Genomic DNA, 14,617 nt, shown 5'->3' with positions numbered 1-14,617 from the left:
GATTCTAAACTATAGGAACTGAGGACATAGATAATCCCCAAGTGGCATCAATGACTGTCAGAAAAAGGGCTAATGACCACATGACTGCAAGGAATATAAATCGTTCCATTCTCCACAATTGAGTCAGAACTGAAGAAGCTTCTTGGATGAGAAACGAAACATCTTCAAGCAAAGCAAGAAAGTCCAGCTGCCTTTTGGAAGAAAACACCTTTGGGACAACCATGACCTGGATGACTGAGAATCTCCATTGATGCTTGTTTTAAAAGGATAATGTAGGTTCTCTGCCTCTCAGTCCCAGATCTGCAGATGCAAAACCACTGTTGTTCAAAGCATTTTCCTGGTCATTCAGTAAAATAACGCTTCCATTTCTTGGGAATAATCATAAAAATGTCTTAATCACTCAAAAATGCTCAGAGTCCACTAAATAAATTGTTAGGTTGCATTTATGGGATAACTTTGGGGACCTTTTAAACTGATTTTTAATACGGTAACGCACAGTGCCTAGCAATTCTACTGAAAGAAAGCTTTGAAATAAGTAAGAAATGTATCATGTTAGAGAGAAAAGACCGTAATAATGATAATAATAATAATAACAACCCAAAATAACTGCAAATCTTTGCCTGCGTATCTATTGGGAGAGTTCCTAATATTTCACAAATATTATTGCTCACTCTCCATTGCTATACTCTGCCTATTTCTATTTCTGTTGAAAAGGGCCATTATTTTCTAAGGACCATGGTGTCATTTCTTTTTACTAGTTCCCAAGCGTGAGTAATGACACTGCAAGTACCGGTATATCCTCAGGCTAAGTCTAAATGCCCGTTTTAAATTCTCGAATTACTCAGCAGAATAAAGAACTTGCTGTCCGGTTAAATTGGTTTGCTGGATCATAATTATTAATATCCGATATTATCCAATATTAAGAAAGTGCGTCGAATGGCATTTAAAAATAAAAAATAAAAATCCACAATCAAGTCAAATGTTTTTTCACGGGTTGTGTGGTAGAGAAAACCTGCCCCCCCACCCCGTTCCGTGGCAATTCGGCTAATCTTTCTAAAGGTAGCGCCAGGCTGGGGATTTTCCGTAGCGATCCTCTTCGCGCTGTCCGTGTCGGTTTTACGGTGCCGATGTAAAGTAACGCATGGAAGTGGGTCCCTTATATGGGATAAATTCCAGTTCCGCGGTCTAAGTACCCGCCACATTTTCTTGGTTTTTCAATGACGATCCGCAGAGCGAGGTCCACGGAGGAGGAGCCGATTTTAACTTCAGCGTGGAAGCTTGAGAGATATCTCCCATCTCTTGCCGCTTTTCGGTTGTCAGGCAAGCTGGTTCTCTCCCCTGGGAGAACTTGCGAAGGGCACCGCTCTGCATCCCGAGCGTCTTCAACTCGCTCGCGCCGGGCAAATCGGCGGCAATACCCGTCACCGAGGCAACGCGGGAGCTCCTCCTCCTCCTCCTCCTCCGCTCTCCCGTTAGCCTTCGGGGCCAGTTCTCGCGAGGCTTGCCAACTGGAGGGGCCGCCATATTGTGTGACACTATTTTGATTTGGACTTGGCTGGTTGAGACACGCAGCGAGCGGAGGAGGAGGAGGAGGAGGAGGAGGAGGAGGGACGGGAGCGACTGGGAAGCCGGAGCGGTTCCAGGCGAGGTCGGGAGAGGCGGTGACGGCGGCGGCGGCGCCTGGAAGACCCTCCCCCCCCCGCCAGCCATCCCGCCTTCCCCCGCCGCCCCTTCCGCGCTGCCCGCCACAGCAGCAGCAGCAGCAACCCCGGCACGGACCCCCCCCCCCTTGCTCCCTCCCCCGGTGGCGGCGGGAGGCGGCGACGGCTCCGGAGTGGCTCGGAGGGGTCGCCTGTCCGGCTGGAGGCGGCGGTGGCGGCGGGTGCCGCTGCTGCAGGGGACGGAGGAGGAGCCCGCGCGGAGGAAGGGTGAGCGAAGTCGGCTCTGGCGGCCGCTCCCCCGAAGGGGCTGTCCGCCAGGCGGCCTGGAGGGAGCGCGGGGTCCCTGCTGCCTGTCTGGGCCCGGCTGGCCGCGGTGCCCGGGAGCAGGAGGGGCGGAGTGGGGGGGGGCGTGTGCAGGCAGGGCCGGGCGGCGGTGGCCCCGCTGGGGAGAGGAGGAGCCGGGCTGAGCTTCCGCGGTCTGCCGGGGAGCTGCGCCGTTCGGTCCGAGGGCTGGAAAAAGCTCCTGCTCATCCGCCGACCCGACTCCTCCTCGGAGCCCCTTTGGAGGCGTCCCGGGAGGCGAGGGGCCTTTTTTGGCCGCCTTGAATTGGAAAGATTTTCTTGCGCTGGTTCAGTTTTCTCTAGGGCGTCTCTGTTCTTCTCCTTCTCCCTGAAGAAAAAAAAGAAGAAGAGGGTCCCGCTCTTGACTCCCAATTTGATGGATATGTAGGAAGTGTGAGCTAGTTATTTATTTTTTTAAAAAATCACCTATTGTGCATCTTCTGCGAGAGTTCCTTAAAGAAAGAAATATTAGAATTTGGACAGTACTTGAGAGGCCATATTTTTGTGGCATCCCCAAGCCAGACTTCATGCTCCAATTCAAATTGGATTTTCTAGAGTAGAATCACCTGTTCTAATTGTTATATTTTACTACTGTTATTCAGGAGCTGAATATTCCAAGGGCTGCTCTGCATTCAGTGCAGGGTAATAATCCATCCTGATTGTGACTAACTCATGTGTGACAGTGACCAGATCAGCTTTCTCCAGGAAACTTAAGAGAACAAAACACACACACAAATATTCCAGTCATTGGGGGCTACATCAGAATCCAGGAGCAAGCACTCTCAGACCATAAAACTGATTTTCTAGGGAAATGCAGTGATGTTAAGATTCAACCCATAAAGTGTCATGATCTTTACTACTGTCCAGTAGCCTTTTGTTTTTAACATCAGATCTTTTGCTGCTACCAATCAATTTCTACTGTTTCCTATGTTCAGATTTAAAGAGATAATATAGTGAGATATCATCAGCATATTGGTATAGTAGTTCAGGTTCCTAGATAGTCTTTTCCAAAAATGTCTTGTAGATATGGATAGATATTAATTATTGTAAATAGAAAAATTAAACTACCTATACTAGATGAACTTGAATTTAAATGTTAATACGATGGTAACAAGGAATGCTATGAATTATTGAAATTATATGGAAGTTACTTTTTCGTGTATTAGGTTTAAAGAGATTCTTCCCTTAATGCCATTGCTTGGAATCTATTCTCACACAGCAGTTGAACTACTACAAAAACAATACCATCCCACTCCCAAACTGTTATTTTGAAATGTATGGTAAGTTGTCACAAGAACCAATATGGATGTAGTCACTCTGCACAATATTCCTTTTTTAAAAAAATCAAATTGTCTTTTAAGATGCACACCAATCTTTATTTTAATACCAACATTTTTGTACATGTATACTATATATCAAAAGAAAGCACACTATCTTCTGTAGGTACATGAGAAAACAGGTACAAAACTCTATAAAATACTTAAAAATAATTCTTGGAACAGCACTTTCAACAACTATCCTTTTTATTAAATGTTTAATAATGTTTAATAAAACAAACATTTCTTAGAACGTTCATCGGTATATTTATTATGAAATGCTTCATTGTGTTAGTGCTAATTTTAGTGAAGTTACTTCTGGATATAAATCTATGGTGCATATATATATATTGGGGTCATATATTTTTGGATGACAGTATTTTCTATGTACAGGTTAATTTTAGTTAGCTAAAAGCAGTTTTTACTTATTTGAACAGCTGGTTTGCTTCTTTTATCAAGTGTATTTTTTGGAGGAGTTCTAGAAAGCCCTGTAAGTGAACTGCTCAACAATTCCGATAAGTCAGAATTAAAATGTTAACTTCAGCTTGATACAGGAGGATGGATAAAGCTGAAGGCAATATCATTGACAAAGTATGAATACTGTGGGATTTATAAAATGTTTGCTCACAAGAATAGGATTTCTGATTCAGGTAGAACTTATTGCTTACTCTAGATTTTTATTTGAGTCACTTACAAAAATGCGAACTTTTAAAATTGTGATTGTAAACTAAGGTTAGATTTTACTAGGAAATTATACATTTAAAAGGAATCGGTGAATGTGGTACCTTTTTATATAAAGTTTAAATCTTAAGATTTTAGGAAGCAATATTTAGGTCTTGATTAGACTGCAGATAGTGTTGCTTATGGTATGTGAACACTAGTTACTGTATTTTTTTTGTAAATGTAAGCACCAAAGTGGTTTTTAAAGATACTTTTCCAATAACTATTCTAGGCTGCATAACAAAGTTAACAATTGTATAAGACTACAAATGGTTTCTGCATATTTTCTTAAATAACTTCTTTAATAAAACTCTTTTGAAAATTTGAAAAAATATACTTCCTATAAATTTAATATCCATTAACTTTGGTACATATAAAGAGGCTTTTAAATTGAATGTTTAAATTGGGGACAAGTCATTTCTTTCAACTTAGTTATAGCTTCTGGTTTTGGATATTTTCCACAATGTTGTGGCCAAAATGAATTTTAGATCAAATACATAATTAACATTTCTTAGTAATACATATATCAGGCTTAATATGAACCAGCAATAATTTGCTACATAATAAGCTATAAAGTCTCAGTTTCAATAGTATAAACCTCTATTCAATGAGGAATGTAGTAAAATTCCTACAAAGATATTCCATAAGTCCTAGCCTGAAATTCCATTTCTGGATTAGTTTAACGATATAAAAAAATTCATTGCTCTCTATTTCCAATCACTTGAGGGACAAATTATCTTAAGACGTAAAAATCAAAAGAAAAGCAGTTATCTCGTTGAATAACAGTGACATTCTAAACCGAAGCATTCCACATAGCAATATACAGTAATCTGGTTATTAGAATTATTAAATTATCAAGCATTAATACTACTTTGAACTAGAAAGTTGGTAGTGTACAAATCTATTTTGCCTGAATAATTGCCTGTTGACAATTTTTTGAAACTAGTTTAAATTTTACAAAAACAACATTTTAGTTGTTAAATATGCTGTTAAATTTCAGGAGCTCAAGGTGGTGTGCATCCCTCTTTCCCTGTACCGGTAGTAATAACCTTGCAATATAGGTTGGTTTGAAAGAGTGAGTGATTTACCCAGAGTAATCCAATGAGATTCATTGACTGAGGTGGATTTGAACATGGGTCTTCCTGGTCCTAATCCAACAATGTAACTATTGTATGGTACTGCATGTTCTTTAAAGAATTTATTTCGAAGTATTGCTAGCCATATAAAACAAACTACCTATACTTGTTTTATAAGAAACAGAGCTAAAATAATTCAGTTGATTCAGAATTTACAGTTTACAAATGTAAAAGTAAGCTATGTCTAAGATTTTTATTACTCTTTAGTACAATTTCTTTTTAAACTTCTCTAATATTTATTTCTCCAGTAAATGCACTATAAAGGAAGCTAGCAAAAGAGTTTCAAGATTAGGGTAATCCTTAGTTGGTATTTTTCTGTTGTTGATCCAAATAATATTTTTACCAACTTCTCTGATTAATATCAATTTTAGGTAACAATTTCATTAATGCAAACATAATTGTGACAAAATTTCAAACAATATGAAGAAACCAATAATTGAAACTGTTGTTAAAAATTCCAGATTTCACACTTAGGAAATATCTTTTTGGTCAGAACTAGTGAAAGTAATGAGTTGAATTTATTGTTGATTTTCACTTACTTCTGCCAGAAGGATTTCTTGTGGATTTAGATAGCTCCCTGTCTTTCTGCTACATGTCAGTGATTTAAGATTTGTTCTTTTGGAAGTTTGGAGTAGTTAACCAACAGCATGCACAGAAGTCATTCCTTGTGACAGTAATTTTCACCCATTCCGAACTGTAGTTGGAGGAATTTATTAAAGACCAACGTATCTTCTCCCTTCCTCCATTGTTAACCTGAAGTTTTTTATGGCTATCTCAATTTAACATACATAAACAACACACTTAATTTAAGCACCCACCTTTTTTTTTCCAAAACTGAACAAAGTTTTCACATGTATTTACTTGAAAAGTAATCTTATTTGACAATTGATAATAACTTAATGTGCTAAGATTTATGTATGATTAAACTTCTTTGTGAATGAATGTGCTTTGTATTTGGCTGCATTATTGTGTGTGTGTGTATGTATAATTATGTATGTGATTATTTGGCAGTCTTATGAATGTCTACTGTACTGTGAAGCTAGGTTTAGTAACTACAATGTCAAGGTATATTGGTTGTTCAAATATGTGATTTTTAAAAAAAATACTTTTATGAAGATTGCATATAGAATCCCCCCCTTCAAAAGCCATAATTCAAATTTTACAAGGAAATCACATTGCCTTGAAAATAAAACAGCAATATGAAAAATTGTACTGATTCAAATCTAAGCAAAGATGTTGATAAATGTTTGCTTTTTTTCAATGATAGACAATTTATAAATAATAACAAAGGTATGTATGGAACTAGACGTTTACCTCTGTTTTTATTAGTATTCAATATGAAAAAATACTGCTTTAAATAATTGAAAATTGTAGAAAAGATGAAAGATAATGCTTTATTTCTAATTTTTGCTTTAATTACTAATGTAAACTTAACTTGTGTTAGATAATCAGCATTGCTGTCTAGAAGTTTATTTAAAATATACACCCCACCACCTCATAAATAAAGCTGTTATTTGCCTGTAACCATTCGGAGCCAATAATTAGGGCAGAACCCATAAAATGTATTTATACTGAATGTCTGAGTACAGCTGAGTTATTGTGAAGCTATGTAATCTAAATTTTGTATAATTTGAATAAAAGTTATTATATTTCTAGTTTTTTTCCTTGTTTTTCATCATAAAATAATTTTTCCAAACGGGGATAATATGAATCCTTTTTAGGAAAAATACTTTTTTTCTGTGTGAGAAGCTTTAGTACGTGCATATTTGGAGTTGCTCACTGGTTATGTGTGATAGAAGTGCCCCAATTTCTCTTTCCTTGAGGCCAGAACTAGGCTTTGTGTAGCATATTGAGGCCTAAGTTTAAAAAGTATGCAGGAATAAGTCCCAAATTTGGAATGTATTCAGAATTCCCAAGGGATGAAATAGTGGACTCACTATGACTGATCTATTTTTCAAAAGCATTATAGTCTAAAAAAGGTTGTGCACTTGGTCCAGGACATATATTTAACATCATAGAGAGCTAGTTTGGTGTAGTAGTTAAGGCATAAGGCCAGGAAAAACCAGGAAAACATGAGTTCTACACCTGCCCTTGGGCACAAAGCCAAGGGCAGGAGTAGATCTTAGGCCAGTCCCTTTCTCTCAGCCCTAGGAAGGAGACAATGGTAAACCACTTCTGAAAAATTGTGCCAAGAAAACTGCAGGGACCTGTCCACGTAGTCTCCAAAAACCAGAGAATTATCAAGATGCCATAGTAATGTATGCTTATAAAACTTGTTGGAGTGGTCTGGGCATATATGCTTTGGTACTTTAAAATAAGGTAGTAAAGTTAATAAATGCTTCCATAAATGCTTTATCAAACAAATTTTGCAAATTTGTAAGTTTATCATAAGTGCATGAAAGGCCCAAGAGAAAGAATAAATGTTATTTTTGCATAGAATTTCAGGTGGGAGAGAAAGATTGCAACTGTATGATTGACAACAATAAGACCAATTAAATCTAATTTAACTAAGGGACAAAGGGATCAGGTTCCATACTAGAACTAGATGCTAGAGAAAGTTGCTTGAAGGATACTGTTTTAAGCATATGCTACAATGTCATGTTTGTCTAGACATGTAAATCAACCAATTAGATACTTGAGAATGTTAGTGTAAGCAGCAATATTTGATAAAATGCACTGAGCAATTATTTCAAAATACGCTTTGGGCTGTTTATAATAGAAATACTAAAGCAGCATTTAATTTTTTTGTACCAAATATTGGGTGGGTCTTTATTACATGTCTTCTTAAGAAAAATACATTATTGGGAGGACATTTACAACATGTAGAGTTTTCAGCAAATTTGGATGGGTTTTAGAATTCCATTTGATCATGGCTGTTGATATTGTAGCTTCAGTTGGTTGTAAATGACTCGTCAGTGCATCAATGATTTTTCTTGTCAGAAATAATTGTGACTTACGTCTGAAATAGATATTAATCTAAGTACATAAGAAGAGCCCTTCTAGATCAAAGCTCATCTATTCAAGTATTCTGTGTCATGCCAACTAAGTGCATTCAAAATATTTAGAAACATGCACACAGGGATAAATCTTTTCCATTTTGCCTTAATAGCAGTTGGTATTTAAGGTATGTTTCCTGTTATTCAGAAGGTAGTAAACTGTCACTGAGAGTAGTAACCTTTGGTATTCAATTCTTCCAGTTCCCCCTTTAAAATTATCTGCATTAGTGTCTCCCTTTACATCTGAAAATGGCAAATTCTGGTTAAATTGAATGTAAACAAATACCTATCCTAAATCTTTCTGTATTCCAGAATGCTTCAGATCTACAATATATATATATATACTTTGATGTGGTCAATTGCTTAATATATTTTTAAATTGTTTTTAAATTTTATATTCTATGTTTTTTATCTATGGCTGTTCACTGCCCTGAGTCCTTCGGGAGAAGGGCGGTATATAAATTTAAATATTAAATTTAAATTAAATTAAATTAAAATTATGTATTATATTCCAAATGGGGTTGATTTATTTATGGAATTACTCTGTTGACAATTTTATTTTTGCTTCCCTTCATAATGATTTCAAACTTTAGGTTCCATTACCTTGGAAATTATCATTTTTTAAAAAATGTATGGAATGTTGAAATTTTATTGAGCCATGTGTTCCTTGCTCCATCATCCTTTCCTGATTTATCCATGTGAACTATTAATCTTCCATTGTGCATCAAAATTTGCTATGATTACTGTGAACAATTTTTATATCTATAAATTTTGGTGCTTAGCTTTGCCAGGAACACTTTGCAAGAGAATTTGTTAAAACCTTGTGAAAATTGATGTACTCAATTTCTATTAGTTGCCACTGTCTGCATGCTTGCTAATATCCTAGAGGTTAAGTCAGGCAATGTGTAGCTTTGCAAATGGCAAGTTGGTTTGTTTTTAACAAACTTGGGTTCTTATGATTCAGTTGTTTCGAGTCAAAAGTTACATATTTTAGTTCACTATGAAGATGGTAATCTTTTTAGTGGTAATAGATTGTAGTATAGTAATGGATAGCATCGCTATTGTGGGAAAATGTTTAGTGAATCTAGTGTCTTTTGCATTACTTCCAAATATGGATCAACATGTGTAGGTATAACTGGTAATATTGTTCTCATAGAGAAACTTCTGTTTACAGTTTTTAGTCTGTATAACCCACTCCAGAATGGCATGTACTTGAGACTATGCAGGTGACTATTTGTGTATTGGATTCATACCAGTTCTGGCTGGTGAAAACCAACTGAGATAAATTGAGTTTTAGTACTGACCAGGTTGGTCTATGTAGCTTAAAGAATAGGAGTGCTCAGTAACCTCAAATTAGATAAAAAGTTGATAATAATTGCACAATCTTCTTACAGTTTTGTTTAATGGTTTATGGGGATGTTTGAATATCTTTTATCCATAAATCAAGAGTAATCTGATCTGTACCTTTCATTATGATTTTACTGGTTGATTGTTCTGCAATATTCAGATAAACTATGATAAGATTTAGGAGCAGGAAACTTTAAAGCAATCTGTTCTGAATCACAAGGCCACTTACGGGGGAACTTGGCTATTCAGGGTGATAAAGTCACATAGTCCTCAACTTGTTTGTAAACCACCCGGGGTCACTTCAGTGAGATGGGCGGTGTAGAAATTTGATAAATAAACTCGCAACCACTATTGGGACCCGAATTTCAGTCAAAAAGCAATGTGGTTGTAAAGTAAGGTGTTTAGAACCACAACAACCTAGCAATTGTTGTTGCTATCCTTAAACAAATTTTACTGGTAGTTAGCTGAGCACCCATCCGAACTATTCCAGTATGAAATGTTTAATATGCTATATACTTTTCCTAGGCATTACATATAACACCCAGGCATTCTGCAGAATGACAAGAACTATTTAGGCAAAGTATGAAAAGAGAGTCATGAAAAGGGTTAGAAGTAGGGTTAACCCCTAATCCTTTATTGAAAAGACATATATGAAAACGAAAGAAATGCAAAATAAAGTACAGGATTTCTTACTGGAAAAAAAAAGAGAGAGACAAAGACCAGTATTGACCTACTTCTTGCAACAAGGAAGGCTAGAATGGAATTTTAGCAGGAGTATTTTATACTTTGCCAGTTTGCTTTTTGGCGTTGCATAGAATGCCTAGGAGATGTGTGAAATATTGTGTTTCAGATTTTGATGTCCCATTTTTGGCATTTTATAGATTTTCTAGGCATTCTATAAGATGGCTCCTTTCACACACTGATGGTAATACTGAATATAAATTCCTTCATCACCACAGGGTAAACAAGTTTAGTAACTTACCACCTTCTCTTAAAATACAACAAATGATTTCTTCCCACATCCCATCTCTTACCTATAAACAAATCCTTAAAGCCTTGTCATTTCAGCAGAATGTTGAACTCCATTAAGAGTTACCAGAGATAACATATTTATTTTAATCTTTATCAGATAAACCAACTTTAAACAGATAAACAGATAAAACTATACCAATAAAAGTGAATATTTATTGTTTTCTTGCAGACATTTAATTACCCAAACTAGGTAACATCATCAGAACATGCTCAGAAAAACAGTAATTCTGATTGGATATTTTGTTGACTGTTCAGTTTGAGAGGTGCTTTCAGAATTCTTCCATTCTCCATTGAGAGTGGAGACAGCAGCCAGTGTGGGTAGTGCTAGTCCAATCAGCATGAAGGACTGAGTCTGTCAATCATTATTAGTTGCGCCCTTGTTGCCAGGCAGGCCAGCTTTTGACTCAGTCCTTCAGTGGACAGACATGTGGGTCTTAGTTCCTCCTGATTTCTGGCTATTTTGGCTTTAATCTGACTTTATTCTGGCTTTTTGATCTCAGATTTCCTGACTACGATTACTGGCTTTATTCCCTTATCGGTTGACTGACTCTCAGACTGTTTTTCTCCTGGCCCTTTCATACGTCACTACAAACTGGATCAGTTTGCATCGGCGGAGGCCGCATTTGGATGCCGGGTTCTGCAAAGGGTCGTTGCCGGGGAGGGTGCTGATCCCACCCTAAATCCGGGACAGTGAACTTGGGTATGTCGCACACTGGCTGCTGTCTCCACTCTCAATGGAGAAAGAGCGTTGGTCCTACCTAATACGTTCCTTCTCGTTGAGTGGAGACAGCAGTCAGACCCTCCCTTTCTTGGCTGGACCTTGCGTATTTTCCTGTCTTCTCTGCCTTCTGGTATTTCTCCTTATCCCACACGCCGAGTCTGTCTTCGATTCTTCGCCAAAAGCTGGCCTGCCCGGCAACAAGGGCGGAACTAATAATGATTGACAGACTCAGTCCTTCATGCTGATTGGACTAGCACTACCCACACTGGCTGCTGTCTCCACTCAACGAGAAGGAACGTATCAGGTAGGACCAACGCTCCTTTTAATTATTTCTGTATAACATGGTATTATGGGGAAGGTGATCTTTTCAGTGCTTTTCTTAACAGCAGTTTGCTTACAAATGTAATGTTATATATGTAGTACCCCAGGATTCAGAACAAGATCTATTAAATCTCTCTTTAGGTTGAATTAGTATATAAATCAGAACCCACAAAGTCAGAATTACAAATGGGTTGCCTATTATTAAAAATGGCAGATGGTATTGTCTTTCCTCAAGCCAGTGAATCACTGAAGCTGTGCAATTTTTTTCACTGAAAACAGTCCCTATTTTTGAAAAGTATGGGTTTAGTATGAATTGTCCAATGATCTAGTCTCAACATAGATCTTGGGAGTCCTAATGCCTGTTTTCTTCTTTGGTACAAACTACTCACTTTATTTTCTGGCTTTAGTCAACTGGATGATTCATACACATGATCCTTTTGTCTTATTCCATGTGTAGTTGTGTGAAATCCTATGGTTTTTTTCCCTATGCATAGTCTACATACCGGTAGTCTTAGCTGAAGAAACATAAATCAAACTAAAATAGTGGATGGACTAGTATAAAAGAAAAACTAGGTTGTTTGTTAAGTGGAACTTGTTTAAGACAAGTTGTATAACACAATATAAAATGAAACAGATGTAGTTATTTTTCCTAGTTGAGTATCTGCAGAATACTTTAATTTCAAAAATATGTAGCATCTATGTTTTGCAGCACAGAATGAAAGATTTATTCAGTTTTCTCAGCTTATATTTTAGTTACAAACTATCACATTTATATTAAAAAAATTGCTTAGTGGGAAGTTAAAATATATAAGTACAATAAAAACAATGTACAAAAAAAGTAGTAAAATATTGTTTAATTATGTACCATTAAGTTGGCGTTGACTCTTAGCAATCACATAGATATATTTTTCTCCAGAATGATTTGTCACCAGTACAGTTCTTCAGTCTCCCAATAATGCATCCATTACTACTGTAATCCATTTGCTTTGCTGCTGGTTTTCCTGTCTTCTCTTTTCTTCCAACTTTCCCAGTATTAGACCCTTCTTCAGAGAGGTAGGTCTTCATATTTCTGAAGTAGGATAATTTGAGCCTGGCCATATGCCTCATGTGGCAGTTCTGAGCTGATTTGCTTGGTGATCCATTTGTTTGTTTTGTTGGCTGTCTATGATTTTATCAGGAGTCTTCTCCAGCATCAAAGTTCAAAAGTGTCAATACTCTTCTGCTGCTTCCAACTTTCATTTCCATAGAGCAGTGTTAGCGAACCTTTTTGGCACTGAGTGCCGAAACAGGAGTGCAAGTGTGCATGCATGTGTGCCGGAAACTGGAAGAGCAGGCCCCCGGTGTGCATGTGCATGCTGGGAAGACGATCTTCTGGTTTCCGGTGCATACATTACACCGGCCACCTGGTGTTTTGGTTTCTGGCACACATGCACACGCAAAGACCAGCTGGCTGTTGCGCATGTGTGCGCCGGAAACCGGGAGATCATCTTCCCAGCATGCGCACCAGGCAGCTGCTCCTCTGGTTTCCAGTGCTCCTGTGCACATGAAGACCAGCTGGCTGGTGCGCCGGAACCTGGAACAACAACTGGCGACGGCTCACATGCCCAGAGAGATGGCTCTGCCATAGGTTCGCCATCACGGCCATAGAGTGTCACTGGGAATACTATGGCTTGCATGATTTTGATTTTTATAGCCATAGACACATCACTGCATTTGAATAACTTCCAGTGGCTGCTCTACCAAGTTCTAGTTAGTGGTGTATCTGAATCCTTTATTGTTGAAGGTTGATCATAAAAGGTTGAAGCTATCCATCACTTTGCTATGTTCGTTGTTGATTCTAAACCTGTTTGTTATATTGTCATTAGTTTGACCTTATTTATATTTAATTTTAGAACCTTATTTTCATTTTGTGTCTTGACTTTTAGACTTTTAATATTAGAGCTTGCAGATCCTTTGTTCAATTAACAGGGTCATCAAAATAGTATAAATTATTAATATTTCCTCCTGTTTTAAAACTTTGCTCATCATCTTCCAGTTTAGCTTCCCTTAATATATACAGTATATTCAGCATATATTATAGATTGAATAAATAAGGAGAAAATATTCAGCCTTGTTGCATTCTTTTGCAAAGCTGGACCCAGGCTATTTTACTATGTTCTTTCCACATTGTGGTTTCCTGACCTGTATATAAGTTTCTTATGAGGACATTGAGATATTCTGGGATTCCCATTTTTTAGTACATTCCACAACTTGAAGTGACTAATACAAAGACTTTTCTATAATCAATGAAGAACATAATGACTTCTTTTGGGTATTTTGGGGGACTTTTTCTGCTATCTAGCATCCCTCAGTAATTATATCACACATTCTGTGGTCTTTTCTAAAGCTCACTTGAACATCTAATCTGCATTTGATGATCCTAAGCATTATTTTATTAGCATGTGAAATTAAGGATAGTTTATGATAGTTTGCATACCCCATTGAGTCTCCTTGGAATGTAGATTAGCTTCTTCCAATCCGCTGACCACTGTGTTGTTTTCTAAATTTGCTGGGATAGTTAGATTGAACCTTTACTAATTCATCTTCTGTGCTTGCCATATTTCAGTGGGTATTACTGTAGTCTTGATAATAACTAGACTGCTGATCTAACTTAGTCTTCTAGAATTAAAGTTTGTTGTAAATAAAGAATATTTTCTAGGGTTTGTGGGAAGTTGACATCTCTACTGAATAGTATTTCAGTAAACTTCCTTTTTATGCTTTCATTGTGTAGGAAGTAGATGGATCTTGCATTTCCTGTTACATTTGAGAAATCCTCAATTGGTTTGAAAGATTTTCCTTATCTTGCTTGAACTAAACTTGCTTGAACCAAGTGTAAGAAGATTGATATAATTTAGGTTAGTCATTTTACTCACTTAGTCACCAACATTCTTTTATGATGATGGTTACTACACTTACACCTCATTCTTCCTTTAGATAATTTGATAGTTCGCATATGATTCCTTGCAGTTTCCTAGTATGGCAGTCA

General features: G+C 37.3%; 1 protein-coding gene across 3 annotated transcripts in view; it reads left to right on the top strand.

Moving 5' to 3' along the window:
• The first annotated feature begins 1,649 nt into the window (after nucleotides 1-1,649).
• The window catches only part of TAB2 (TGF-beta activated kinase 1 (MAP3K7) binding protein 2), a 61,022-nt gene continuing 48,054 nt past the window's right edge, over nucleotides 1,650-14,617 (top strand). For 2 of the 3 annotated variants that reach the window (XM_070932657.1, XM_070932655.1), the window contains exon 1: nucleotides 1,650-1,928. The gene's annotated coding sequence lies outside the window, so the exon portion shown is untranslated. Of the gene's footprint in view, nucleotides 1,929-3,116; nucleotides 3,284-14,617 lie in introns of those variants that run through there. The other variant, XM_070932656.1, reaches the window with a different exon arrangement.

The sequence above is a fragment of the Pituophis catenifer genome, unplaced genomic scaffold (genome assembly GCF_029215685.1).
Source record: "Pituophis catenifer annectens isolate HBS135680 unplaced genomic scaffold, rPitCat1.0.hap2 SCAF_1, whole genome shotgun sequence".
Taxonomy (NCBI): Eukaryota; Metazoa; Chordata; class Lepidosauria; order Squamata; family Colubridae; genus Pituophis; species Pituophis catenifer.
The sequence above is the reverse complement of the archived record's forward strand: the minus strand, read 5'-3'. Positions and strand labels throughout refer to the sequence as shown.